The following is a 27,621-nucleotide window of genomic DNA, read 5'->3' on the forward strand; positions in this document are numbered from 1 at the left end:
AATGTGAGATTTTGTCCACAATTTCAAAAGGTCCCTGCCAGCTAGGCAAGAATTTGCGCTCTTTGGTTTGGTTCCTTTGGAAATTGTACAAGTAGACCCTGTCTCCTACTTGGTGTTCCTTTAGATCATAGTAGGTCTTCATGCTGTCTGCAGATCTTTCTAGATTACGCTGAGCATACGCAAAAGCATGTTGAAGGTGTTGCTTCAGATTCTCAACATACTCATGAGTTGTGGAGGCATTTATTTGTGTCTGCTCTTGTGTTCTGTAGAGCAGATACTGGGGTAGCGCCATCCTTCGACCAGTTATCAACTCAAATGGTGACATTTTAGTTGCAGAGGAAGGGGTAGATCTGATGGCCATCAGGACAAGTGGTAATCGAATGTCCCAACTTGGGCCAGAGTCTGCGACAAACTTCTTTAGTATGCTCACAATGGTTTTATTGCACCTCTCAACTCCACCACTAGAGGACAGCAGTAATCAATGTGTAGTTTCCTTTTTACCCCAAGTATCTCCCACATCTTTGTCATCACTTCGCTGGTGAAGTGACTACCTCAGTCTGACTCAATCCTCTGGGGTAGTCCAAAACGCGAGAAGATGTGATTGATCATCAGGGCAGCTGCTGTTTCTGCCTTACAATTTGGGGCCGGGAGATATTCCACTCATTTAGCAAACAAGCATGTTACGGTTAACATGTACTTGCTCCCCCTAGAGGAGCGAATCACAGGCCCGATCAAGTGTTTGTCCAACAAATCTGGATTTTTTTAATTTACAGACTAGCAAGAATAAAGGGTTTGGACTAGCAAGAACAAAGGGCTGTTGTAACCTAAGATATTGGCAGAATAAGAGGCCTTGCAATCTTACTAATAAGGACATTCTGTAATTGCCATGACTAGCTTTATGCAACAGGCACATTCTTTTAAAGATTATCCTCTTTTTGACGGGCAACTAGTGTAGCGTGTGCAACCTGGTGGCTGAAATCTATGCACGCTGTAGTCTAAACAGACTTTTTAAGGAGGCCAAGATTGACATTGTTTCCAGAGTCTAAATGCAAGGACACAAATTAATTCAGAAAGGTTATTTTTTTTTTATTCAAAGAGGGGAATGACAGTTGCTTCCTACGTTTCCTGAGTTGGAAGGATCAGAATGTGACAACTGTTGATACTTGCTGTGTTAGCGACAAGTCTGAATCGAAAATAAAGTTCTTAACCTGTGTGGTGGGGGGGGGACTGGACACTCGCCAAATGAGTTTGGCCAGAAAGTGTTGTCCCAGAGGTGACCCATAGATTTAATAGCAAGAACGTCCATTTTGGAAGGATTATATTAAGTTAGTTGGAGTCCATTCAGTTTTCAATTGCTAATAAGAAGTTAAAACTGGAAGAAGCAGTGTCTCTATCCCCAGACAATTTTAGAAAAAGCTGTGTATCAACATATTTTAAAAATAATAAGCCATTATTTCTGATGACCAATCGAACCATGTAAACATAAAAAAGCATGGGAGAAAGAGAAGCATCCTGAGGTACATTTCATGAAAGAACTTTTTTTGTCAGAGGTAAATTTACCTAATTTACCCATTTCTGCACAATTTGATAAGATAGAATCAATCCATTTCAGGCTTGGCCAATGATAGCCTTTATTCAAGGCATGTTAGCATGACATGATGGTCAATTATTTTCAGTGGTGGAAATGGAAAACATGTGGTGGGGGATCCTGCAACACAAGGGCTGTTGTGAGGGGGGTTCCTCAAGGGGCGTGGTCTAGAGGGGCGGGGCTTGTAGTGGATATCCAGCAATGCTGGAATACGTTTAAAAAAAAATAAATAAATGCGCCCGTGATGGCAGCATTGCCTTTTACCGCCGGCTTTGGTACTGGTGTGTAATGCACAATGCTCGGTACATGTACAACTGAAAAGAATCAGCTGTACATGTAGCGAGCAATGTGCATTACACACCAGTGCTGAAGCCACGGGAAAAGGCAATTCTGCCATCGTGGGTGCTTTTTTTTTCTTTTTAAGTTTTCCAATGGGGAAGAGAGGTCTGAAACCTGTTTCAAATGGATAAAGAGTTAGGGCATTCACTATCGAGTATTTGGATGAAGGAGAAGGTCCTAAAATTATTTATATCAATGGGTCCAAAGAGGATTTTTTAGGTAAAGGGTGAACCAGTTTCTTTCCAACCATTTTGGATATCATCACAACATCTGTCATTCGGACAGTAAATGCAATATTTGTACCTGAAGGTCTACCAAAATAAAAGGTGGCCAATAATGCTGTACCGCTGGCATCTCTGAAGATGCAGAAGTTTCTTAATCATGCAAGCATTAAGTAGAAGAAAGCTGTGCCTGACCATCCACAAGCCAACAGCCTAACTGAGAGAGCTAACAGATATATAAACGGGAAGCATTAAACTGGCATTAACATTTGAACTGGATCCTTTTGATGCAGCCGTTTAAGTAATAGCTGCAAATAGATTAATGCTCAATGCTCCAACAGAATTGTCACCATTTCAAATGATGAGGGGAAAGATAGATCAATATTTGTCACTGCGTGGTTACCTAAAATAAGAGAATATACCACTGTCAACATGGATGATGTAGTATGGAGAATAAGAAAAGGAAAAGATGAACAGAAGAAATTGTATGATGACAGGATAACTGTGAATGGAAACTCCAGTTCAAAAAGGATACTCTGTGAAGATTGGACTGAATCACAAAGACCCGTTGCAGGGTCTATATTAAGCAATCTATTGAGAGTTGCACATAAAGGAACCAAAAACTTTGCATGTCTGATAGTCGTGAAATGGAATGTGAAACGAATGGCACTTTATTTAAGAAAGAATGATTGAAATCCAGCTTCTGATAGATCAAAACGCCATTCATTTACAACGGAACTGACTGAATCTGATGGCGAAGCAGGGACATTATCATTACTTCCGGTGTAGAGGAATGCCACGATGCAATGCACAGCTCCCAACCTTTTTTGTCACGAAGGCGGGTGAAAACACCCGATTTTCTTTTTGGCGGGTGAGAGGCCCATAGAAGTGAATGGGCGTATGAGGAGCTTGGTGGGTGATTCATCAGTTTTCAAGGCGGGTGACACCCGCCAAAAGCGGGTTGTCTATGAATCGTGAGAATGACTGTGACTGGAATCATACTGCAGTGTTGAGTAATCTTGAAGGGGCGCTGCTAGAAAAAAAGGTCTCTTTAAGCTCTACTGGCTCTTGTTAAGATGCAGGTGGGCCATCCCACAGCAGAAGAAAGCCTAAGATGTCCAATGATTTTGTAATGTACTACAGGATTCCCTTTTGTTTCAAAGGGAAAGGGATTTGTGACAGTGTGATTTTGTGAGAAGACCCAGACTGGTGCTTCAGTCTAGCTGGGCGCAACAGCAAGGAGTGCTCATTTGTGCGCACCTACAATCCAGAGGCTCGGTGTGTGTGTGGGAGCACACTTTCACATGTGCAAGAGCATAGGCAACGTTGTCATAAATAAACCACTTGAACAATCCTGTTACAGCTTCGAAGTGAGATTTCTTGCATATAAACATGAATAACTGCAGAGCACTTTACTGCAAACTCTGCTTAGGGGTTGTTTATGTAGCATTATCCACTAGATGATACAGAAACAAGATCAGCTTTCTGTGATGGTGTGTATCTGATCCAATAGTAAAGGCATATCTCTCAATCTGTCAAAGTGGCAAAGACCGACACCGGATGTTCAAATGCATATCCGACATGCACCTACTGCTTTGAATTTTTACTATTGTTGCACAAAATTTTACTTCAATATAGTATAATTCCTGTTATCAGAATGTCATAGCCCTTAATGAGCGACAAGTGAAAAGAAAAATGTTTTTTTTTTCTTCTTATACTGGGACGAGGATGAAGGTGCTCCTTCTTCACCCTCCCCAGACTTCCTGGTTCAACAGTACTCGCGTCACGTGACTGCCAGCTGCTTGGCGGGTCCTTTACTCAAACGCGATGCTGCGCGCATATGGAAGAAATCTAACCCGGCGTACCTGAACGTTATGCTTTCTTCCTCCGCCTCCGATTGCCCAGGAACAATCAGTTGTCCGCTCTCCCTCCAGCCACAGCCTCCACTTCATTTAAGATCCTCACACAAGGCTCCTCATTCACAACGGAACAAGCAAACGCTGAAGGTTGCGTTCACTCGGAGCTCCTGCTCTTCATTACGGGTTCGCTCGACGCCGGTGTAACGTCGAAATCTGCTCAGCCGTCGAAAAATGCTTAGGGTGCTACTGCGCATGTGCTGTGTTGGTGCGCATGCGCAGTAACGACTGTCAGGAAAGCATTTTTCGACGGGTGAGTTGTGATGAATTCTACGCGCCCCCCGCCCCAAACGGTTACGTTTAAATAAATACAGTGCAGCCCCGCACCCCCCCAAGCGCTGCAACCATGCCTGCGTCACTGAAGCCCGCTCCGCGGCCCCTCTGCCCCTCCTAAGCGCCACCAACCACTGAAGGGCATTTTTTGAAAATGCCATCCTCACTGCTTCACTGAAGCCCGCTCTGCGCCCCCTCCGCCCAGCCCGCTCCGCGGCCCCTCCGCCCCCCCAAGTGCCACTGAAGGGCATTTTTTGAAAATGCCATCTCCCCAACCACTGAAGGGCATTTTTTAAATATGCCGAGCATCACCCCGCCCCACCCCTGCTCGGCATGATGTCGTTGTGCATCTACCTCGTGCGACAGAGAACTATTGTTTAAGCTGGCCCCCATTTTGGACTTCCTGCCGGACGACAAGAGGGCCGAGGCCCTGGAAATACTTCAAGAAGGCGAGGTGGCGTCTGACAACGCCATAACGGTGGCGAGAGACATCGCCGATACCGGTTTTCGCCAGCTAGGCAACAGGGTTTGCCTGCGATGACGAGGTAGGCTCCGAGCAACTGATTTCCGTCAAGACGTCCAGACGAGAGTTTTGGACATGCCGCTCGACGGCAACAACTTGTTCGGCAAGGCTGTGGACGAATCGCTGCAGGCCATAAAGACTGACACGGAGACGGCCCGAGCTCTAGGAACCCTCCAGCAGCGACGGCCCTTTCGGAGCGCCAGAGGCAGACAAGGGGCTTCCAAGGGATCCAGCGGCGGCTCATCGTCCTACCGCCAAGCGGCACGCTCCTCGTCTCAAGAAGCATACAGAGGTGGCGGCAAGCAGGGAGGGTCCCGCCGCCGTCAGCAGGGAGGCCAGGGCGGTAAGGCCACCACCTCCAAGCAAGATTGAACCGGCCGTGGTGTCGGGCCCCCACCGAAACACCCCGGTGGGAGGCCGGCTGATGAAGTTCGTCGGCGTGTGGGAGACCATCTCCACCGAACGTTGGGTGTTGGATACCCTGGCAAGAGGACACTCTATCGAATTCCTGAGGAAGTGCCCCCATTTTCCACCTGTGGCCAGGAAGGAGAATCATGTTCAACAACTCCTGTTGGAAGTACGAGCGATGCTCAGAAAAGGCGCCATCGAGCTCGTCCCCAAGAGACTCCGGGGCTCCGGAGTGTACTCAAGGTACTTCCTCGTCAGAAAGAAGACAGGCAGCTGGCGCCCCATCCTGGACCTTCGTCGTTTGAACAAATACATCAGGTCACAAAAGTTCAGGATGGTCACTCTACAACACGTGTTGGGGCAGCTGGAGGAAGGCGACTTCCTATCGTCGCTGGACCTGGAGGATGCGTACTTCCACGTTTCCATCCTAAAAAGTCACCGGAAGTTTCTCAGGTTCGTCGTCCAGGGACGCCACTACCAATTCAAAGCTCTGCCATTCGGATTGAAGTCGGCGCCCAGGGTCTTTACCAAGTGCCTGGCGCCGGTGGCTGCACGGCTGCGTCTGCAGGGGATTCACGTCTACCCCTACCTGGACGACTGGCTCATCCGCGCAAAGACAAGGGAACTCGCCGTCGGACACACTGCGAGCACCGTCCGGCTACTCACAGAACTGGGATTCGCCATAAATTACCCGAAGTCTCACCTGATTCCGTCGCAGGCGGCCCTGTTTCTGGGAGCGAAGCTCGATACAGTGAGGCGCCTGGCGGCACCGTCGGAGGAACGGACGAAGACCATTCTGGGCAAGGTGCAACTCCTGTTAGCCACGGACGTGGCCAGGGTGAGGTCCATCAAGTCTCTCCGGGGAATGATGTCCTCTTGCATCTATCTCGTGCGCCTTTGCAGACTACGGATGCGCCCGCTTCAAGAATTCCTCGACGCCCGTTGGATGCAGGCGACGGGCACCTTCGAAGACAGGATCCCTCTCAATGAAGCGTTCCGGTGGGCGATTCAATGGTGGGGCTCTCGAGCTCACCTCACGGCGGGCACGGACTTCCAGACGCCGTCGTACCAGGTGACGGTGACTACGGATGCCTCACTGGAAGGCTGGGGCGCCCACACAGGAGATCTCCACGCAAGAGGCCTCTGGCTTCCAGAGGAGAAATCTCTGTACATCAACATCCTGGAGCTTCGAGCGTGTTCTGGGCTCTCAGATCGTTCCTCCCGTCCCTCAAAGACAAGGTGGTGAGGATCTTCACGGACAACACCACGACGATGTTTTACATACGGAAGCAGGGAGGCACCAGATCCCCAGCCCTTTCCAAGGAAGCACAGGATCTGTGGCACTGGGCGGTCGCCCAGGGGATGTTTCTGGTTCCCTTCCACCTGGCGGGAGAAAGAAACACCATCGCCGACTCGCTCAGCAGGGAGCTGCGCGCGTGTCACGAGTGGGAACTGCGCCAGGATCAGGTGGACCGACTCTTCCGACGATGGGGCAAACCCCAGATCGAACTGTTCGCAACAGCGACGAACTCAAAGTGTCAGAGGTTCGCCAGCAGGTTCCCCCAGCCGAGAAGCATGGGCGATGCGTTCTCGTTCCCCTGGGACGGATTATACCTGTACGCGTTCCCTCCGTTTCCGTTGCTGCTTCGACTAATCAACCAGCTCAAGAGGTCCCGGTGCAGGATGATCCTCGTCGCACCGGCGTGGCCGAGGCAGATCTGGTTCCGGGAACTTCTGGACTTGTCAACGTCCCCGTCCATTAAGCTACCGGCAGACCCGGATCTTCTCTCCAGAGAAGGAGGTGCCATCCTACACCACGACCCGGCGTCTCTGAACTTGCAGGCCTGGCTCCTGCGGCACTAGAGTTTGGGGGGTACGATATCCCGGCTGACTGCAGAGAGGTTCTCGCAAAAGCCAGGGCGTCCTCAACTCTCAAGTGTTACGGACATAAGTGGAAGAGGTTCTCTGTCTGGTGCCGGGCACAGAAGATCAACCCTCTACGGATTACGGCCCCTCAAGTGCTGCCGTACCTGCTGTCGTTGGCCAAGGCGGGATTGGCCCACGCCTCCATCAAAATACACCTGGCTGCCATCTCAAGATGTACCAGGACGACGGGACGGGCGTCCCTATGGTCGCATCGTCTTGTAAAGGAATTTATGAAAGGACTTTCAGATCGTTCCCGCCGGTGAAGGCGCCTGCCCCGTCTTGGGAGCTTAATGTAGTGCTGGCTAGGCTCATGGGTGCCCCATTTGAACCTATGCATTCGGCACCGCTGAAGTTCCTGTCGTGGAAAACTGCTTTTCTCGTGGCCATCACCTCTGCACGATGAGTGGGAGAGATCCAGGCCCTATCCTGCAAGCCTCCATACTTAACTTTTCACGACACGTGGGTGGTGCTGCAGACGCACCCCTCCTTCATGCCCAATGTGCCATCGGACTTCCACCTCAACGAGCCCTTGGTGTTGCCAGTGTTCTTCCCGTCGCCTTCGTCGCCGGCTGAGAGGACTTTGCACTCGCTAGATGTGGCTAGAGCGCTGAAGTTCTACGTGGACCGCACAAAGAGTTTTCGGAAGACGTCACAGCTGTTTGTGAATTTTGGGACTGTGAACAAGGGGAAGGCTCTCTCAAAGTCTTCCATTTCCAGATGGCTCTCCGGCTGCATCATGCACTGCCACTGGTTGGCAAACCGACCGCCGCCAGTGCGTCCGAAAGCCCATTCGACCAGAGCGATTGCTGCTACCACGGCGTTCCTGTCTGGTGTGCCCCTGCTGGACATCTGCAGGGCTGCTACGTGGAGGTCGACGCACACCTTCACAAGATTCTACTGCGTCGATCGGGAGTCCAGGGAGGAGTCCAGTGTCGGCCAAGCAGTGCTGCGCAACCTGTTCGCCTGAGGTGAGCCTTGTGAGGAGGTAAGAGATGCTTAATGTTGAGTTGTTGTATTGCTTAATGTTGAGCCTTTTTGCCACCTCCCGTGGTTGTGCATGTGTACTGCTATGTATTCTTTATTCATGAGCATGTGAATCCATGCCAGACCCCATGCTGGAGAAGGAACAAGTTACTTACCTGTAACTGTTGTTCTCCAGCATGGGTCTGGCATGGATTCACATGCGAACCCTCCCGCCTTCCCCTCTGCGGCTCTTCACTTGGTCATACTGCCACTTTACGTGCTACCAAATCTGAGGATGGCTGCCAGAGGCGGGCTTAGGGAGAGGGCAGTCATTGGCTGTGGTCAGTATGACACAGAGATCAGTGATTGGGTATTACTACGAAAGACAGATCAGAAACGAAACTGATACTGGTTTTTTCTTTACCGAGGATTCCCAGCCTGACGACAGGGAATATTCATGAGCATGTGAATCCATGCCAGGCCCATGCTGGAGAACAACAGTTACAGGTAAGTAACTTATTCCTTCCTTTTCACCTGGCGGGAGTCAAAAACATTGACGACTCCCTCAGCAGGGAGCTGCGCTCTTGCCACGAGTGGGAGCTTCTGCAGGGTGAAGTGGACAACTTCTTCCTCAGGTGGGGCAGTCCTCACATCAATCTGTTATCGACGGCGATGAACACCGAGTGCCGGAGGTTCATCATCAGCTTCCCCCAGCCGGGGAGCATGGGGAAGGCATTCACCTTCCCTTTAGGAAGGCCTGTTCCTGTATGCGTTCCCTCCGTTGCTGCTGCTACTACAAGTCATCGGTCAACTCAAACAGTGCTGGTTCAGGATGATCCTCGTTGCACTAGTGTGGCCGAAGCAAATCTGGTACCCGGACCTTCTCAGCATGTCCGCGTCCCCTCCAGTCAAGCTACCAGTGGTCGTGGATCTTCTCGCCAGGGTAGGAGGCGCAATACTGCACCACGACCCAAGATCGCTGAACCTGAAGCCCTGGCTTCTGCAGCATTCGAGTTCAGTGGTTAGGAGCTGCCTGCGGACTGCAGGGAGGTCCTCGCCAAGGCCAGGGAGTCGTGGACTCTGAAGTGTTACAGACACAAATGGAAGCGTTTCGCGACCTGGTGCCGATCACAGAAGATTAACCCTCTGAGGGTCACGGCCCACAAGTCCTTCCAACTTGTCGTTGGCTACGTCAGGGCTGGCGCACGTCGCCATCCTGGTGCATCTGGCGGCTATCTCCCGCTACAACAGGGCTCCAGGACAGTCTTTGCTTTGGTCGCACCATCTAGTCATGGAGATCATTAGGGAACTGTTCCGATCGCTCCCGCCGGTGAAGGCGCTGCCCCGGTGTGGGAACACAACATGGTGCAGACTAGGCTCACGGTGCCCCTTTCTAGCCTATGCATAAAGCTCTGCTCAAGTTCCTTCTTGGAAGACAGGTTTCCTCGTGGCCATTACCTCTGCCAGGAGAGTAGGTGAGATCCATGCCCTGTCCTGCAAACAGCCTTATTTCACTTTCCACGAGACGAGGGTGGTGCTGCGGACGCACCCCTACTTCATGGTCAAGTTTCCATCTGAATTTCATGTGAACAAACCCTTGGTGTTGCCTGTGTTTTTTCTGATGCCTTCGTTGCCGGCTTAAAAGACTTTGCACTCACTGGATGTGGCTCGAGGGCTGAGGTTTTATGTGGCCTGCACGAAGAGTTTCCGGAAGGCTTCTCGGCTTTTTGTTAACTTTGGTCCTGTGAACCATGGGAAGGCCTTGTCCAAGGCTTCCATCTCCCATTGTCACTAGTTGGCAAACCAACCGCTGGCTGGCCGTCCGAGAGCCCACTCCACCAGAGCGATCGCTGCGAGGACTGCGTTCCTGTCTTTTGTGCCCCTGCTAGACCTCTGCAGGGCTGCTACGTGGAGGTCTACCCACACCTTCACGAAATTCTACTGCATTGACAGGGATTTCAGAGAGGAGTACAGAGTCGGCCAAGCAGTGCTACGGAACCTGGTTGTTTGAAGGTGAGGAGGTAAGAGTAATTCCTTCTGTTGAGCCTTGCCTGTATGTATGTACTGCTATTTTATTTATTTCCATTTTTAAAGCACTCACACAGCCCACGGGCATCGAGGCGCTGTTACAGGAATTGTTTTTTTTTTGGTTGCATAATTGTTTTTCTTTTTTGTCTTAGTTCCGTATTTATAACGCGCTTAAACACCCAGAGGTTTCTAAGCGCGGACCCGGGAATCGAACCTGTGTTGCTTCGTGTCGTCTTGCTTCCAAGGCGCGCACGTTGCCGCTGAGCTATCCTCCCGGGCTATGTATTCTTTATTCATGTGCATGTGAATGCATGCTAGACCCCATGCTGGAGAAGGAACGAGTTACTTACCTGTAACTGTTGTTCTCCAGCATGGGTCTGGCATGGAATCACATGTGAACCCTCCTGCCCCTCTGGGGCTCTTCTTGGTCATACTGCCACTTTACGTGCTACCAAATCTGAGGATGGCTGCCAGAGGAGGTGCTTAGGGAGAGGGCAGTCATTGGCTGGTGGCAGTATGACCCATAGCTCAGACATTGGTTTATAGGAGAAAGACAGTTTATAAACAAAAGTGAAACTTTTTTTTCTTATACCGAGGATTCCCAGCCCAACGACAGGGAATATTCATGAGCATGTGATTCCGTGCCAGACCCATGCTAGAGAACAACAGTTACAGGTAAGTAACTTGTTCCTTACCCTACTTCCCCCTTGCTTTCCACACCCTCTACCTAACTCTCTTTCCGGTTACCCTACCTCCCTGTGCCTATCCAATCCAACAGATCCTAACCCTCTATCCCGGAGGGGTTACTGTGTCCTGTCTACTACTATAGTGCAGGTGCCATAACCCTATGGGGATGCACAAGTTTGTGCTGCCCCTGCGTAACAGACAGAGGACCTGTGACACCTGGAGACACGGCTTTGTAATGCTAGTGTGTAAAATGTGAGCCAGGATAACATGGCGTCGATGCGCAGCCATTTTGAACACTCATCTACCATTGCTGCCTACATTGCCCACAATGGTGGCAAGGATCAAGTTCAAGACCCTCTGCATTGTCCGCAAGTCTTTCTGGGGACTGGGACCGCACTACTTACAACTCTCTCTTCCTAAACATGTCGCTTCTCGAGCTCTCCGCTCATCCACCTCCAACTCTCTGAGGGTCAGTCGCTTTTCAAAGCAGAAAGTTGGGGCCAGATCTCTTTCTTCGGCTGGGGCCTCCCTCTGGAACAGCCTCCCTGCCTCTCTCAAACTTGAGCAGAACTACCTCTGGTCCCAGAAGCAACTCAAGACCTTCCTCTTTGCTTCTGCTGTCTCTCTTCCTCTCCCCTGCTGATGACCCGTCTGGTCCATGCACTGGTTACCCTCTGAAGTTGGGCCCAGGTCCCTGCCTGTCCAGTTGCACCTTGCACTGCCTTTTGGCTGCCCCAGCACTTGGGGTCTGTATCTGTAACCCTACATCCCCTTCGCTCTGCACTTATGAGCCACCCGTTGGCTGCACTTTTGATTACCTGCACTGAGCCACCCGCTGGCTGCACCTTTGATTACATCCCCTTCCCTGCACTTGCGTGATCTAAATGACAAGGCCTAGTAAGATCGTTGTTTCGTCCTCCCTCTGTTTCCCCATCCTTGGCTTGTCTGGCCTAGAAACACTTTTGTATAGGCGCGTTATGAATTCCATATCATATCATATCATACATTAAAATACAAGCCTACCTGAAACAACACAACATCCTCAGCCCCCACCAGTCAGGCTTCAGACCTGTCCATGGCACAGAATACTTCCTCCTTGACCTGAAAAACCAACTCGACGATATCCACGACACTGGCAACCTAGCCCTCCTCCTTCTCGATCCATCGGCAGCGTTTGACCTGGTCAACCACCAAACACTCTGCCACCACCTCACTTTAGCTGCCAACATTTCACCCAAGTCCACCAAATGGATTGCCTAATTTCTTGCAGGCACACAGTGTCTATGCTGGAAGCACTGCTGCCCATCCAACTCAAGTTCCCTGCGGGGTCCCTCAAGGCTCATGCGTCTCCCCAACATTTTACAACATTTATACAAAACCACGCTCTGGACATATTTTATACCAACTATGCCGATGATACCCAAATCCTCATTCCCCTCGCAGGGATTATGACCAAGACTACAGCTACATCAACAGAATGTATGACACTATCCAAGCATGGTTGGCCACCAGGTTGGCCTGGGGCATAAAATTGTCTCAGGCACCAATGAAAAAGTGACCCACAGTTGCAAATGGCAATTCATTCCTTTTGTAACAGACTGGTTGAATTGTACACAAGTGGGAGTTTTTTGATACAATGTGATGCAAATTGTGAAATTTAGGAATATGTATTCAGGAACAATGGTCAAAAATACTAGCCGCATAAAATATACATTTTATATACAATTATGACTTTCCTGGACATTAGTCCGGAAAATCTGAATTCTGAAAGCTCAATTTCGTGGTCTTTAGTCACGTGGGGAGAAGAAGTCGGAAGAGCATGATGGTCACACCTACGCACAAAGGCAGAGTGTGCCTTCACTCCCCTGAATTCTTCAGTAGCAAGGAACATTTCCAAGGACGAGTTCAACGCCCTAATTGACAGCAGACCACTGAGGTGATGATGGATGATCATGTTAATTGTTGGGAAGCTGTGGTTAAGACTAGCTTATCTGCACCTGGACGCTCAGCCTGAGAGCTGCTAACATAGGTTGGGAGGGTACTGACAGAGGTTGGAAAGTTACCGATGATAAAGGACCGCATGATCAAGGGTCCTATAGTTGTGTAGCCAATTAGACGTCGTATATTTAGTGACATTTATAGTGACATTTTAGGGAAGGGCTTAGTTGCCCCACCTGATGTTAAGAAGCCTATCACTTTACTTCACTGCCCAAACGAGTATGGATAGTATACCTAGATGATTCATTTAGACCCTATCGCATTCACCCGTAGGTATTTAAGTTTTCCCACGTAGGATAACATGAGTGATACACAGGTTAACGTCATCAATGACGAATATTTACTATAAAGGTGTCATTTTTTTAATGAAACGCTTTGAGATAGTGATGAGAGACATCTGCTGATGTCCGTTATCATTCCTGTTTTAGATAATTGATATTAAAACACTTATACTTTTGCCAACTACCTGAGTTGTTTCGATTATTGATGTTTGAATACAATTCTGCATCCCCATCTATCTCAAGGGTATTGCTATCTCATCTTAGAGGGCTGGAAGGTCCAGTTCACTCTGATGACATGTACATTGTAATTTTGAATTTCACATTACTATTATAAATATATGTACCTTGATGCACCATTTGCTGTATATGAGCATTATAAATACCCAATACATTATTGATTAATATGTTCATGCTGTCATACGTTACATTTTGGTGGCTATTGTATGCATCCCAATCTTTGAGCCTTACTTTTTCATCTCTTTACACTTAGAGAGAAGTCATCCTCATTGGAGCATTCAGCGTTGGCTTGTGTGGGTGACCTGAATTTCGCACCAACCTCCTGAGTGCCATTGTTTCGAAGTTGTCCAAAAATAAATGTTCTTGCTGGTTTTTGCAATTTATTTTCTGTTAATACATATTTCATTGTAAAGAATAAAATGATCAGCGTAAAACTTGATTGCTTCTCTACTACTTTGCTTCTTTGTGTTAACATTGTTCAAATCAGCGTAACTTCAAATGGCCTTCAACTATACAGAATGTGGGCCAATAAAGCAAATGGGGGCTTATACATCTATGCTTGCTGACAGGAGCAACAGAGTGGGATGGAACATCACATACTATCCAGTAGGAACTATTTGGCTGTGCCCAGGGCTTTAAGTGGGCCGGGGCCTGCCGGGGCCGGGCCCCGGCAGTCTCCAAAAAGTGGGACTGAGCCGGGGCCCTGCCGGGGCCCCCGTCCCACCACACGCAACATTGGCGGGATGCATTATCCCGTCGCGGCGCCAGCCGCGACGGGATATGCGCCTGCCATGAAGTCAGGCGATCTGACAGAAGTGGCAGCCAGCCACAGCAATGCTGTGCCTGGCTGCCACTTCTGTAAATCATAGTAACTGCCTCTGGTGACCTCTCGCGCGAGGGGTCACCAGAGGCAGTTACTGTCCCTTTGTTTCCCCAGGTCGCAGAGGCGTCTTTAACCCTCGGCGGACCTGGGGATTCCTTGATATTTTTCGAGGTTTATGAAAGATGGCTTGAAAAGTACACAATTCAAGCCATCTTTTATAAAGCTTTGCCGACGGACAATTTTGTCCGTAGTCAAAGCTTTATAAAAGATGGCTTGAATTGTGTACTTTCAAAGCCATCTTTTATAAAACCGAAATGTTTTTTTAAAAAAATGGCCTGAAAAGTAGGCAAACCGTAAGGTATGCACACACACATATATATGCATGTTATATACCTGTGTGCGTACCTTACTATGGTTTGTGTTCTTTGCAAGCCATCTTTTCTAAACATAGAAATACATATTTCTATGTTTAGAAAAGATGGCTTGCAAAGTACACAAACCATAGTAAGTGTTAGGAGGTGGTTACATTTACTTCATTGAGTTTACAATCACATCAATTCAGCTGCTGCCATGTAACCTAGTTACCAAGGAACCTTTGTTGTTATGATTAAGCAAAGGTTCCACATTCTAGCAGCAGAGAGAGAGAGGATTGAGAGCAGGAGGACAGCCACAGCTGGGGGCCTTTCTCTTGGATGAACTAAAGAAATAAAGCCTCTCTATAAAGACAAGCATCAGCGTGAAGCGTGGTCATTTACAGATTAACATTGGCGACGAGGATTGGGCCAAGGAGAAAAGGCCCCCAGCAGCAGCAACACTGCAGCAATATTGATTACAGTTTGGATGCAAATGGACGGAGTGTTACACTAGATGTGTTGTCTAATAGCAGGCGAGAAACACGGCCATCCTCCTGGAGCGGAGTAAACCAGCAAAGCGCATTTTGGAGCGGAGCACCAAGAAAGAAGTCAGTGCCTGGCAGTGGAGAGAACCATAAAAGCATACTGGAGCTGAGCACGAATATTGAGGAGGTTGGATGACCTGTGGATCACAGATTGGCAAAATGCAGTATGCAGCTAAACATGGATATGTTTCTGCATACTGCATTTTGCAAAGTATCATTATATTAACCAGTCTACAATACAGGTGACCCCAAAATCCAGATACAAGAGTTTTCACTTTAGGGTCAGTTGCTTGGTCCCAGAGTTGATGAAGATCTTCAGTATGTCCATGAGAGGTCATCATTCGGTTGTAAATGCATGGGTGAAGTGGTGCCTTTCCCTCACCAGAAAAAAATGAGTGATGCTGAGGTACGACACCGATTTTATTGGCACAGAGTCCCATAAAAACATCATCAATGTAGAGACTAACATTCAATGTTTGCGACGCTTTATACACTTTATCAGCTACATCTCTTGAAATAACATATGCAGCACCAGCAGTGTAATCTGGGTAAGAAGGCCAACGGGTACATATCATATGAGACATAATACTTGCTGTCTTTGTTCCTCACGGGAGGTGATCCCCGATGGACTTTTCCAATCCAGAAATCTTGAACATCAAGGTCAGCCAGACTTTGTAGATAGGAAACTAGATTAGGAGTGTGCACAAAAATGTCATCGTCAGCAGACATGATGCACTTCGCATGAGGACAGTATGTATTCACCCAACTAAATTGCAACAGTAACTTAAGAGTTAAGTTATGAAACGTATCCAGGAAGTCCTGCTGAATGAGATCATTATGTTTTTGGTTTTCCATAAGGAGTCTTTTCTGCATAGGTAATCGCTGCTGCAAATCCTCCTGAACTCCCAACGCAAAAAGTATTTTAATGTTGGCACTGTACCGCAAACGTATGTAGTCCTCATTACCCCAGGTTTTCCGTATTAAATCACGTCGCAGTAGGTTTTCTGGTGAGGTGTAGTGGCTGACAAATTTCCTTTACCCAGAATAGATGATTTATTGGCAGGGGTGTCTGACTCCAAAGTATTTTCTCTTATTGACCTCAAATCTGCATATCACCAAGTAGAATTACACCCTGATTCGAGAGATCTCACAGCTTTCATTACCCCTATTGGCCTTTTCAGATGTATAAGAATGCCATTTGGATTGATTTCAGCAGCTAGTGTATTTCAGAACGTCATGTACAGATTACTGGGAGGAGAGAGAGGTGTCATGTGTTACCAGGATGATATGCTAGTATGTGGGAAAAATGAAGCAGAACATGATAAAAGGTTAGAGAGAGTGTTGAACATATTCAAAGAGGCTGGCCTTACAGTATCGTTAGAGAAATGCATATTCAAAACTGACAAAGTTGAATATCTAGGTCATGAAATTACAGGTGAAGGGATCAAACCCAAAGAAAAGGCCATAGAAGCTATTCGCAAGATGGAAGCACCAAAATCCAAAGCAGATATACTATCTTTTCTAGGTCTGGTTGAATTTTATGGCAAGTTTGTTAGAGGGTTGGCAAATTTGTCAAGGAACATGAGGATGTTGACTCGTAAAGGTGTTACGTTCAAGTGGAATGAATCTTGTGAGGAAGAGTTTGGTAAGATTAAAGATGCTATAGTCAATGCACCCATCTTGAAAACGTTTGAAGAAAGTAGACATTCATTACTATTTGTGGATGCAAGTGACTATGGTATTGGGGCAGTCCTAATGCAGGAAGATCAGGAGGGCTTACACACCATAGCATTTGCCTCTAGATCTCTCAAAGGACCTGAGAACAGATATTCAGTGGTAGAAAAGGAAGCATTGGCTTGTGTCTGGGGAGTGGAAAAGTTCAAAAGATATTTGTGGGGCAGAGAATTCACAGTATGTACAGACCATAAACCCCTAATAGGAATATTTACCAAAGGTGGTCTGGAGGGAGTCTCCAGACGCATCATGAAGTGGGTGACATCCCTACAAGGCCTGCAATATGATATGCTTCACATTAGTGGTGAAACCAACGTAGTTGCTGATGCCTTATCCAGATCAGTAGTGAGAGAAACAGTGTCTGAGGAGTCTCCTCTGACTCGTGAGAAAGGTGTTGAAATATTTCAGGTTCATGAGTCAGTAAAGAAAGAGGAGTGGGACAATGCATGTTCAGAGGATGAATTGTACCAGAGAGTTTTAACATTGGTGACGCAGAACAGAATAAGAAACTATATTGGTGATTTAGGCGGGTTTGCCAAAGTTAAGGAAGAACTCTGGATTGATAAAGGATACTTACATAGAGGACATCAGATGGTTGTACCTATTAAAATGAGAAAATTAATAATTGAGCTAGCTCATGTTGGGCATTTGGGACTGCCTAGAACCAAAGGCTTGGTTAGAGCAGAATTTTGGTGGCCTAATCTTGACAAAGACACTGAAGAAGTGGTCAACAATTGTTGTGATTGCATTGAAGGTAATAAGGGTCTCAGGATTCAAAAAGTACCCATGACTGTTAGAAAGCCATCCACAGTTCCATGGGATGAGGTTGCTTTAGACTTACTAGGGCCTTTCAATATCAAGGGTGGGAGAGACACCTATGTACTGGTTGTCATAGATTTATTATCCAAGTGGCCCGAAATATTTACACTAAGAGACATATCCAGCAGTAGCATCATTAAATGTTTGGTGCAATTATTTTGGAGAGAGGGATTCCCCAGAAAGTGTTTATCAGATAATGGGACCCAATTGGTTTCCAAGGAATTTAGAGAGTTCTTGAGTAACCATGGAATAGAACAAGTAACCACTTCATTATATCATCCCCAGACCAATGGGTGTGTAGAACGCTTCAACCGCACTCTCATGGATGCAATTAGAATTGCGGTAGCAACAGGAGGTGACTGGATCAGGACCATAATGGAGAGAACATTCCAATATAGACTAGCACCACACAGTGTTACGGGTGTATCCCCATTTGAACTATTAAGAGGGAGGAAACCTAACTCACACATGTGTCCAGGCTGGATGGGAAGGTCAAAATTCGTAGGAATAGATCTGGAGGGAGTGAGAGAGAAGATATTTGAATCTGGGGTCAGATCCAAGGAGCAATATGACAGGAAGAATGCTTGTAGAGAATTCAGTCTTGAGGAAGGTGATTGGATCAAGATCAAACTTCCCACCAAGGTGCGCAAAGGTGCATCCATATTTTCACAGCCCAAACAAGTTGTTAAAGATTTGGGATCTTCGGTGCTTGTTAAAGGGGGTGGGGTCTGGAACAAGGAGAGGATAGCAATTTGCAAAAAGGTAAACAACAACTTGTAACTGCACTGCAAGGTATTTAAAGCAATTTAATTATTTCTTCATATAGCGGTGTATCAGATACTATGTAAATAATGAACTACTTATGTTCAATGAAATCTATTATCTAGTTTAGGCAAATACTTATATTTTGGTAAAAGGAAGGGAGGTGTTAGGAGGTGGTTACATTTACTTCATTGAGTTTACAATCATATCAATTCAGCTGCTGCCATGTAACCTAGTTACCAAGGAACCTTTGTTGTTATGATTAAGCAAAGGTCCCACATTCTAGCAGCAGAGAGAGAGAGGATTGAGAGCAGGAGGACAGCCACAGCTGGGGGCCTTTCTCTTGGATGAACTAAAGAAATAAAGCCTCTCTATAAAGACAAGCATCAGCGTGAAGCGTGGTCATTTACAGATTAACAGTAAGGTACGCACACAGATATATAACATGCATATATATGTGTGTGCATACCTTACGATTTGCGTACGTTTTAGGCCACGCCCCCCACAAGCCACGCCCCCAAATGAGGGCCCCCCCCTCGATTTCTTACCCCACTTAAAGCCCTGGCTGTGCCTTGAAACTTCATCCTGGAGAACTCCTTGGTAGTGCTAAAGAACATATAATTCATAAGCTATACAGTATATATAATTTGCATCCGTTTTATGACATTTTTGACTGGGGTGTATGAGGTGTTGATGATATGTGTGCAGTCTGGTGGGTGTACACCCAGACTGGGTTCTGGCTGCGTTAGGCCTGTAGGATGCTTATATGTGCAGCTAGGCCGGTTTGTAATGGGATATAGCTGCTTTTTATTAGAGTGATGACGTGTTTGTGGGGTAGTGGTCATATGTGAGCAGCTTGGCCGAATTGATTGAGGTGTATAGGTGCACTCTAATTGTGTAATGTGTAGAGTAGAGAGTAAGCATAGTGATATGATATGATGTTCCATCCACACGGCGATTAAGCGCAATGCGCTTCAAAGGCATTCGATGACAAGGGAGGGAAAGAGGGAGAAAGCAAAGACACTCCCACAGGGCATGAACAGCACAAATGTGAAGACTAGCTACTGCACTCGGTCTAGAGACACCTAGACAGTGCAGGTGCTAGGGCACAGACAGGAGGGCATGCCTGGGAACTGTAAACGAGGACCGGAGGGGTTGGGTACACAGGGGCATCGCAGGGGACCGGGGGTGGGGGAAAACCGCAACAGCATGCAGGGGACCAGAGGGTACAGAGAGAAATCACAGTAACAGAGGGGCTGGGGGTATACAGCGACATCAAGGGCGACCAGAGGGGGCTGGGGGAAAACAGCGACAACATGGGACACGAGAGGGGCATGGGGTAGATGGCGATATCTTAGGGGACCAGGCGAGAAGCTGGCAGCATCACACTGAACCGGAGGTTGTTGGAGGGGCAGTGACGAGATGTGAACCAGGGAGTCTGCGCACACAGTGAAACGTTGGGACCTAAGGGGTTGTGGGCACACAGTGATGACGAGGGAAATAAGGGCGGGGGTACCAGCGACAACTGGCGGATAGTAGGTCAAGAAACTCATATCCGTTAAGACTAGTGATCTGACCAATCAGAGAGGTGGGCGGGCTGGGAGACGGGCGGGGATCAGGAAGAGGAAGCTGGTGGGAAGGCAGGGAGAGGGATTCACTGAGGCACGGAGCACAGATTAATACAATTAAATGGCAAAAACAGGCTCGGAGGAACTTTTAGATGCTTTCCACTCGCCTCGCTTTCACGAAGCGATTATTACCCAAAGCAAAGACATTGGGTAATAATTGTATTATCGCTGTGTTGCAACTAACCAACGATCCACGACTATTCACAGATAAGCATGCCGCTCCGTCCATGTTACCAAAATTGAACAAGGTTTATAATTTGCTTATGTTTCCAATCTATTCAGATCCCTTATGGTATACTAGAGGTTGTGGGGTTGTTTGATGGTTTAGAAACCGATATTCATCTCTGCACCACTGGTTAAAGAGTTTCGAGTACAGAAGCAGCCAGGCACATATGATGTGTCCTTGAAGGATGCAAGGATGGCAGTGAGTGTCTCCAATTGTCCAGATAGCTGCGGTTTTTCGAGATGGGATGTGTAGTGTGCAGTCAGGTGTAGCGTTGTTTTCAGAATGAGTGTAATTGTTTCAGTGAGGGGAGGCGGGACAGGACGTCTCGTCAATGGTGAGATAATTGCACGAGAGAGAAGCCGCACTTTTCACCTGGTGTGTGATACTTAGCAACACTTTATGCGTCAGGTTCCCATACAGTCCCCAGGCGGTGTTTGAGCACTTTTACTTTACTTTATTGAATTTGTATTGCGCACCTGAGAACCCAGAGGCTTAAGAGCGCAGACAAGACAAACAACATAAATACATATAAGGGTCGATAACAAGATAAGAGCAAAATGGGCAAGACATAACAATCACCATCCACTTAGTAACTGCAGTTCAAGTATTGAGAAAAATCAGAGTAAGCATGTTAACAATAATCAGGAAGAGGAAGAACCATAAGAAACTCTCTGAAGATCTAAATTCTAAGAATAATGTTACAGTTTGAGGTCCCTTTGGGTAGGTATTTGCATCGTCTAAGAAAAGCAGGCAAGGTGCTGGCCCCACAGCCCACCAAAATGCAGTCACAATTGGGTAGCAGACACCAGTCACTCAGATCTATCCTCCGAATGATCATTAAGTCCTTGAGTCCGACTACTCCTGGGACAGTTCTGTTGCACAACCAAGCGAGAACCTTATTGCGCAGGGCTTCTTTGGGCTCTTTTTCTTTAGTTTTCTGAATGTTCGTTATAATGAAATATCTTTGATCCATTACAAAGTCATGAGCGTTCAAGTCCATTATCTTAGGCATATGTGATTTTTTTTTATTTTTTTTTTTTTAATTTTTTACTGGCAGATTTCATAGAGAAGTGCTTTTCAATTTGGCATTCATGACTGTGGGATGTTTAACCTCTTTATGGCCAGCACTCAGCTCATGCAGAGATAAGGAAGGAACAGTTTCCTGTAATAAGTCTAAGCTAGGGATTTTTGCCTTTTCATCGCATGCCAATATTGGCCCGATAGAACTCAGGGATTCCTCAATACAGAGGTCAGTTTGAGTGGCTTGATCTGTCCTTTCCCTTTGTGAAAGAGTTTGGCTGGCAGTGTTTACCCTTGCTGCCTGTAGCATCAGCGCTAGCATGCCCATGTGTCTGGGATGCAGAGTTCAATTTCGGCACCCATAGGTCTGCTACCCAATCGTTTAATGCACCCGACAAAAAGCCACGGTCAAATGGGTCCTTAGAAAGTAGTAGCTCTTTAGCAATGTTGGCCATAAGGTCGGGCCATTTGGAGGAGAGCCGAATGCTTGGATTGATCAAAATTGGGTGTACTCCTCCCTTGTGGGGCAAGATTGAATATACCCCTACCTTGAGGGGCAATGGCAGGTAAGGTTATGGGTATCTCAGGCTTTGGCGATGGTAGATCATTAGAGGTCTACACAGTCACCGTGTCATCCATGGTGCTATGCAGACTTACTATGGGTACATGTACTTTACGATTTTCCTTCAGTGAAAGACTGTCCAAGACCCGCGTTGAGTTTGGTGCTTCGAATCCGGAGAACCCACAACCAGCCCTCTGCAAGAATTTTTTATATGTTACCCATATATGCTTCAAGTACTCCCAGGGCGTTAAGTGGGGTAAGAAAGTAAGGTGGTGGGGGCTCATTTGGGGGGGTGTCTTGCATGATGGCCATGGTCTACTACCTGATGGGGGTGGCCTACCTACGAACATTTTAAAAATGGTGTGGCCTGCTAACTAAGTGCATATCACAACACAGTGTGCTTGCTTCATTCCTTAAAGTATTAGAAATCAATGCTCAATATCATTAATTATTGGACCCTCACAAAAGGGTAGTTGTTTTATTAGCAGGTTCATTAGCATCCCATTACATAGTTTGGGCAAGACTAACCCTTCAAAGGCACTACTCATCTCCTCTGTCGGGCCGTGAAAGGGAGGCCCAGGCAATTCAGACACTTTCATCTGCCTACAGCACCCAAGCAGCTAGTTTTGTTGCAAATAGCCTCTCTGTCCATCCAGTGCCTTATGAGTGGGAAAGCAGCCGGAGCCAGCCCTGAGCCTTGAAGGGACAAGCATAGAGGAAAGCAACAGGGGGATAGCAGGAGCCTTGAAGGGTCAAGCGTAGAGGAGAGCAACAGGGGGACAGCAGGAGCCTGGAAGGGGCAAGCGTAGATAAGAGCAACAGGGGGACAACAGGAGCCTTGAAGGGGCAAGCGTAGAGGAGAACAGGGGGACAGCAGGAGCCTTGAATGGGCAAGCGTAGAGGAGAGCAACACGGGGACAGCAGGAGCCTTAAAGGGGCCAGCGTAGAGGAAAGCAGCAGGGGGACAGCAGGAGCCTTGAAGGGGCAAGCATAGAGGAGAGCAACAGGGGGATAGCAGGAGCACCCGTGGAGCCTCATAAGGATCCCGACAAGTGCAACCCGGACGAGTGCAACAGGTGAGGCACCTCTATTAATGCAAACACACAGAGGAAGATACCGTAGGGCATAGCAAGGGAGGGAGGAGGCTCTGGACCACAGAGCAGTCAGCTATACAAAGAGGACTACCTCACAACCTCCACCACACCAACCATCCAGGAGAAGATTGAGGCCAGGAAGGGCCAAGGCACCGCACCGTGGAGGCCCTGGCGAAATCCGATCAAGGGCCCACAAGAGTGACGCCAGACACCACGGTTCCCCAGAGCAGGATAAAGGAGCTAAGGTGAAGCTTCCGGGGGGAGGGGGGTGGGGGCAGCCATGCCTAACCAGACAAACTGTGGCAACCACAGGAGATGAAGCCTCTAATATCAAGAGGGGCAAAGCGGACACCTCAGGCAGGGGGGTCGCTGGGAGACATTTCCCCCTAAAAGCGGGGGATGTAAAGGACTAGGGGCCCTGCAGACCTGGTCCAGGAGAGACAACCCGCCAGGTATAGCCCCATGACCTCCACGAGGAGAGAATCCCCAAGTAGCTGCAGAAAATAGGTCCCACAAAAGGAGGCCCGGTTGAGAAGGAGGGGGACCCACCAGCACCTCATCACCACAAGACCGGGCCTCAAAGACATTACATAAAGAGGTTTCCCCCCCCCCATGAGGCTAGAGGGGTCCGAGAGGCCCAGAACCAGAATAAAATCACCGGGGAGGCTAAACTTTAAGGCAAAATGAAAGCCCGGGGAGGGCAACCGCCACAATAGATAACACCAAAAGGGGTGGGGGGGGCCATGGAATTAAAAATGGGCCCAGACAAGCCTGCAGGTTGTACAGCTGGGGAAAGGAAAAGACTCCATTTTTTTAAAAAAACATTTTTTATTGTGTTTGGTTAAAATTTACCTTTGCAAAACAATCATCACATTAACAGTAAAATGTGTAAACTTCTAAGCAAAAACAGCCTTAATACTCTAAAAGAACAAAAGAAAAAATGAAAGGACTCAATACCCGCGATTCCACAGCGGATTCGCCACCAGAATTTGCTTAGGCTGGCGAAATGATGCAACATGGGGTTAAAAATGCTGAGGCACAGCTCCAGTTGCCTGGGAAGGACGGCGCCAAGCCACCATAGGGTTATATTGGCACAATTCCTCACAGGCGGCTTTGCAGGGCAGCAGAAAATGCCATTTTATGTGCCGTCAGAATTTGCTTAGGCTGCCGTCTGATTTTGCAATCGCACCATAAATGATGTAACATAGGGTACAAAATTGCCACCATAGGGTTAATGCTGCACTGCCCTGTACAACACAGGTTTAAAATTGATAACACAAATTGCTAACATAGGGTTTTTTTTTTTTTTTTTTAAATATATTTTATTTTATATATGTAAACCACACAACATTACAACTTGAACATAAATAAACACGTTTAACAACAAACAACACTGCAATCCCCATCCCTCCCCCCTATGAGCCTGTATGGTGTTCGCCTTTGGTATCCGCTGTGGGCGAGGGGGCGTCATCACTCTCAGAGTCAATTGAAGCTGACCCCGTTCCAAACAGTTCAGCTATCAACAGTTTCCATGCCGCAAGAGAGCACATTTCCTCGTCCTCCCCTGCGATACTGGCATCTCGCCACACAGCCGTCTCGGCCTCCGCCCATTTTTGGAGATCCCTCCACCAGACCTCCGTTCGTGGCTTATGACACTCCTTCCAACCCATGGCAATCCTACGTTTAGCAAGCACATAAGCCAGATCTTTCAATTTATCGACATGTCTAAGTTTACGCGCTCTGGGATATCCCCCCAGTAAGCAGGCCCAAGCTGAATCCACTTTGAGTGTAACACCCTTTCCTGCCAGCTTCTGCGCCACTTCGCCCCAATAGCTTGCAATTACTGGGCACGCCCAAAACATGTGTATCATGTCTGCATTCTCCTCGTCGCACTTGGGGCACGCCTGGCGTCCAACACCCCGAAATTTGGATATTCTCAAAGGGGTCAGGTATGCTCTGTGCGTTATATAAAGCTGTATTTGCTTGAACCTGGCATTTCTCGATACTTTTTTATGATACCCGAGGGCTCGCTCCCACAACCCATCTGTCATCGGGGCCCCCATCTCCGTTTCCCATTCCAGTCTCAAGTGCCCTAAATCGCTCCCAGCCTTCATCATCAACATCTCATACAACCTAGAGACCTTGTGCCCGCCCTCCGATGTGTCATATAGTATCTCCACCGGGGCATCCGGTTCATCGGCCAGGGTAGTTTCGGGCCACCTATTCCGGATCTCCTGCACTATCCTGTGATATGTCATATATTGACCCCTGTGCAGTCCCGACCCTGCCTCTAATTCTTCGAACTCCAAGATGGTCCCATCCTGCCAAATATCTCCCATGGTGACCAACCCCACTGACTCCCAGTATATCCGAATGGTTGCCCTGAGCTGCCCATCTCCCCTCGCCAGTGCGACCAATGGGAACTGCAACACACACGGCAAAGGGTTGCCCATCATCCGGCAGGCCCGTTTCCACATGTTCCGTCCCAAAGCTAGCATACTAGGCCGCTCCTTCATGCATGCATTAGCCACCCAGATCACCTCTCGCAAGTAAAAAGGGGAGCAATCCCTCCCAAACAGCCTGTGTTCAGGGGTCTCTTCATCAGAGAGCCACCTGGACACATATTGTAGCTGCGCTGCCACATAATATGCCTCAAAGTTCGGCAGCTTGATTCCGCCCTTCTCATAGAAGTTCTGCAGCTTCCACAGTGCGACTCTGTTGCGCATGCCGTGCCACAGGAATTCTCTGCAAACACTATGTAGCCTCACAAAAAACTTCTTAGGAATCATGTAGGGGATGTTGTTGAAATAATGCAGAAGCCTGGGCAGCACCACCATTTTAAGCATGGCTCCTCGGCCCATCATCGCTAGTGGCAATCTTTCCCAGAACCTCATACATTTCTCGATCTTCCCCACAGCAAGTTCAGTGTTATGCTTGTGCTCTTCCACGGTCGTATGATACACATCAATCCCCAAGTATCTAAAGGATCTCGTCGCCCACGGGATCTGCAACACTGGCAACCTCTCCACTGGAGTCCCCACATAGCCCCCCAGCGGAAATAGAGTGGATTTCTGAGGGTTTACCGCTATACCGGACAACCAGGCGTACCTCCCCATCACCTCTAAGACATACTGCAAATTTTCTTCTGGGTATCTTAGGTATAACAGCATATCATCTGCATACAGGGATATAAGGTGACACTCTCCTCTCACCTCGATGCCGACCGGGTCATATTGCTGCCGGAGGTAAATCGCTAAGGGTTCTAGGGCCAGGATGTACAACATTGGGGACCAAGGACACCCCTGCCTAGTGCCTCTGCCCAACTGCCATCTCTCTGACACCACTGCGCCCGTACGGACCCTGGCCAGTGGTGCACTGTATAACATCTCTGCCCACCTAACATAACCTGGTCCCATCCCGTACCCTTTCAGAGCCGCTAGCAGCCAAGGCCACCGAACAGAGTCGAACGCCTTAACCGCGTCCAATGCTACTATCGCCATTTCGCCGTCCTCACCACCACCCCACTCGACCACCCTGTGGAGGCGCCTGTGGTTGTGAGTGATGTTCCTATTAGGGACATAGCCCGTCTGGTCAGGGTGGATCAACTTGCCGATCACTCTACGCATTCTAGTAGCCAGGACAGCTGTCAGGATCTTACTATCTTGGTTCAACATCGACAGGGGCCTGTAGGAGCCACAATCATGTCCCGGTTTATTTGGCTTGAGGAGCGGTATTATAATCGCCTCCCTAAGTGACTCCGGCAACCATCCCATCTCGTACGCTTCGTTGAGCATTTCCAACATGGGCGGGAGCACTTCCTCTGCATAAACTTTATAAAATTCACTGGGGAACCCATCTGCCCCTGGGGCCTTACTAGTGGGCAACTGTCTCACAATCTCCTTCAGCTCTTCCAGGGTGATCGGAGCATCCAGCTCCTCTCGCTCCTCATCGCTGACCTTGGGCAAGCCTACATCTTCCAGCACTTCATCTATCTCCTCCTGGCTGCCCCCCTCGCAATCTTCGTATAAGACCTTATAGTATTCCACGAATGCCCTGTTCACGCCTTCTTGGGTGTCTACCTCCTCCCCCTTTTCATTGGTTACCATTCTGATCGGGGATCGTGGGGTCTCACTCTTGTACAGCCAAGCTAAGAGTCGGCCTGTTTTATCTCCCCCCGCATGCAGTCTCTCAATATACTTTCTATAGTTCAAATTACAGAGCCTGTCCCAATGTTCCGCACACTCTTGTTGCAATTTAGAGACCGCCTCCGCATCTGTCCCACCACCTTTCAACTCCTCCTCCAGCGCAGTCTCAGCTCTATGCAAATCCGCCAGGACTCCCCCCATCAATCCCTTAGACTTCGCAATGGCGATCCCCCGCATTACGACCTTAAAGGCCTCCCATAAGGTGCCAGCCGACTTAACGCTCCCTTTATTCACCTCAAAATAAGCAATTATCTCTTCCCTAATATCCTCTCTGAAGGCGGGGTCTTTGAGCGCCTCCGCCCTTAGGCGCCATGTTGGTATACGCGCTCGTGGGGAATACAGTTGCCATCGCATGACCAGGGGTGAGTGGTCAGAGAGGACCCTCGCCCTATATTCTATATGGTCGCACTCCGCGACTATGTCTGGCGTAGTGAAAAAGTAATCAAGCCTCGTGTGCAGTAG

At 48.2% G+C, this 27,621-nt stretch overlaps 1 pseudogene; it reads right to left on the minus strand.

The window, feature by feature from the left end:
* LOC138471555 (lactosylceramide 1,3-N-acetyl-beta-D-glucosaminyltransferase-like) overlaps positions 1-21,278 on the minus strand; it is a 32,758-nt pseudogene extending 11,480 nt beyond the window's left edge.
* Between the last annotated feature and the right edge of the window lie 6,343 nt (positions 21,279-27,621).

This window comes from Ambystoma mexicanum, chromosome 8 (genome assembly GCF_040938575.1).
Source record: "Ambystoma mexicanum isolate Mex_15411 chromosome 8, UKY_AmexF1_1, whole genome shotgun sequence".
Lineage (NCBI taxonomy): Eukaryota > Metazoa > Chordata > Amphibia > Caudata > Ambystomatidae > Ambystoma > Ambystoma mexicanum.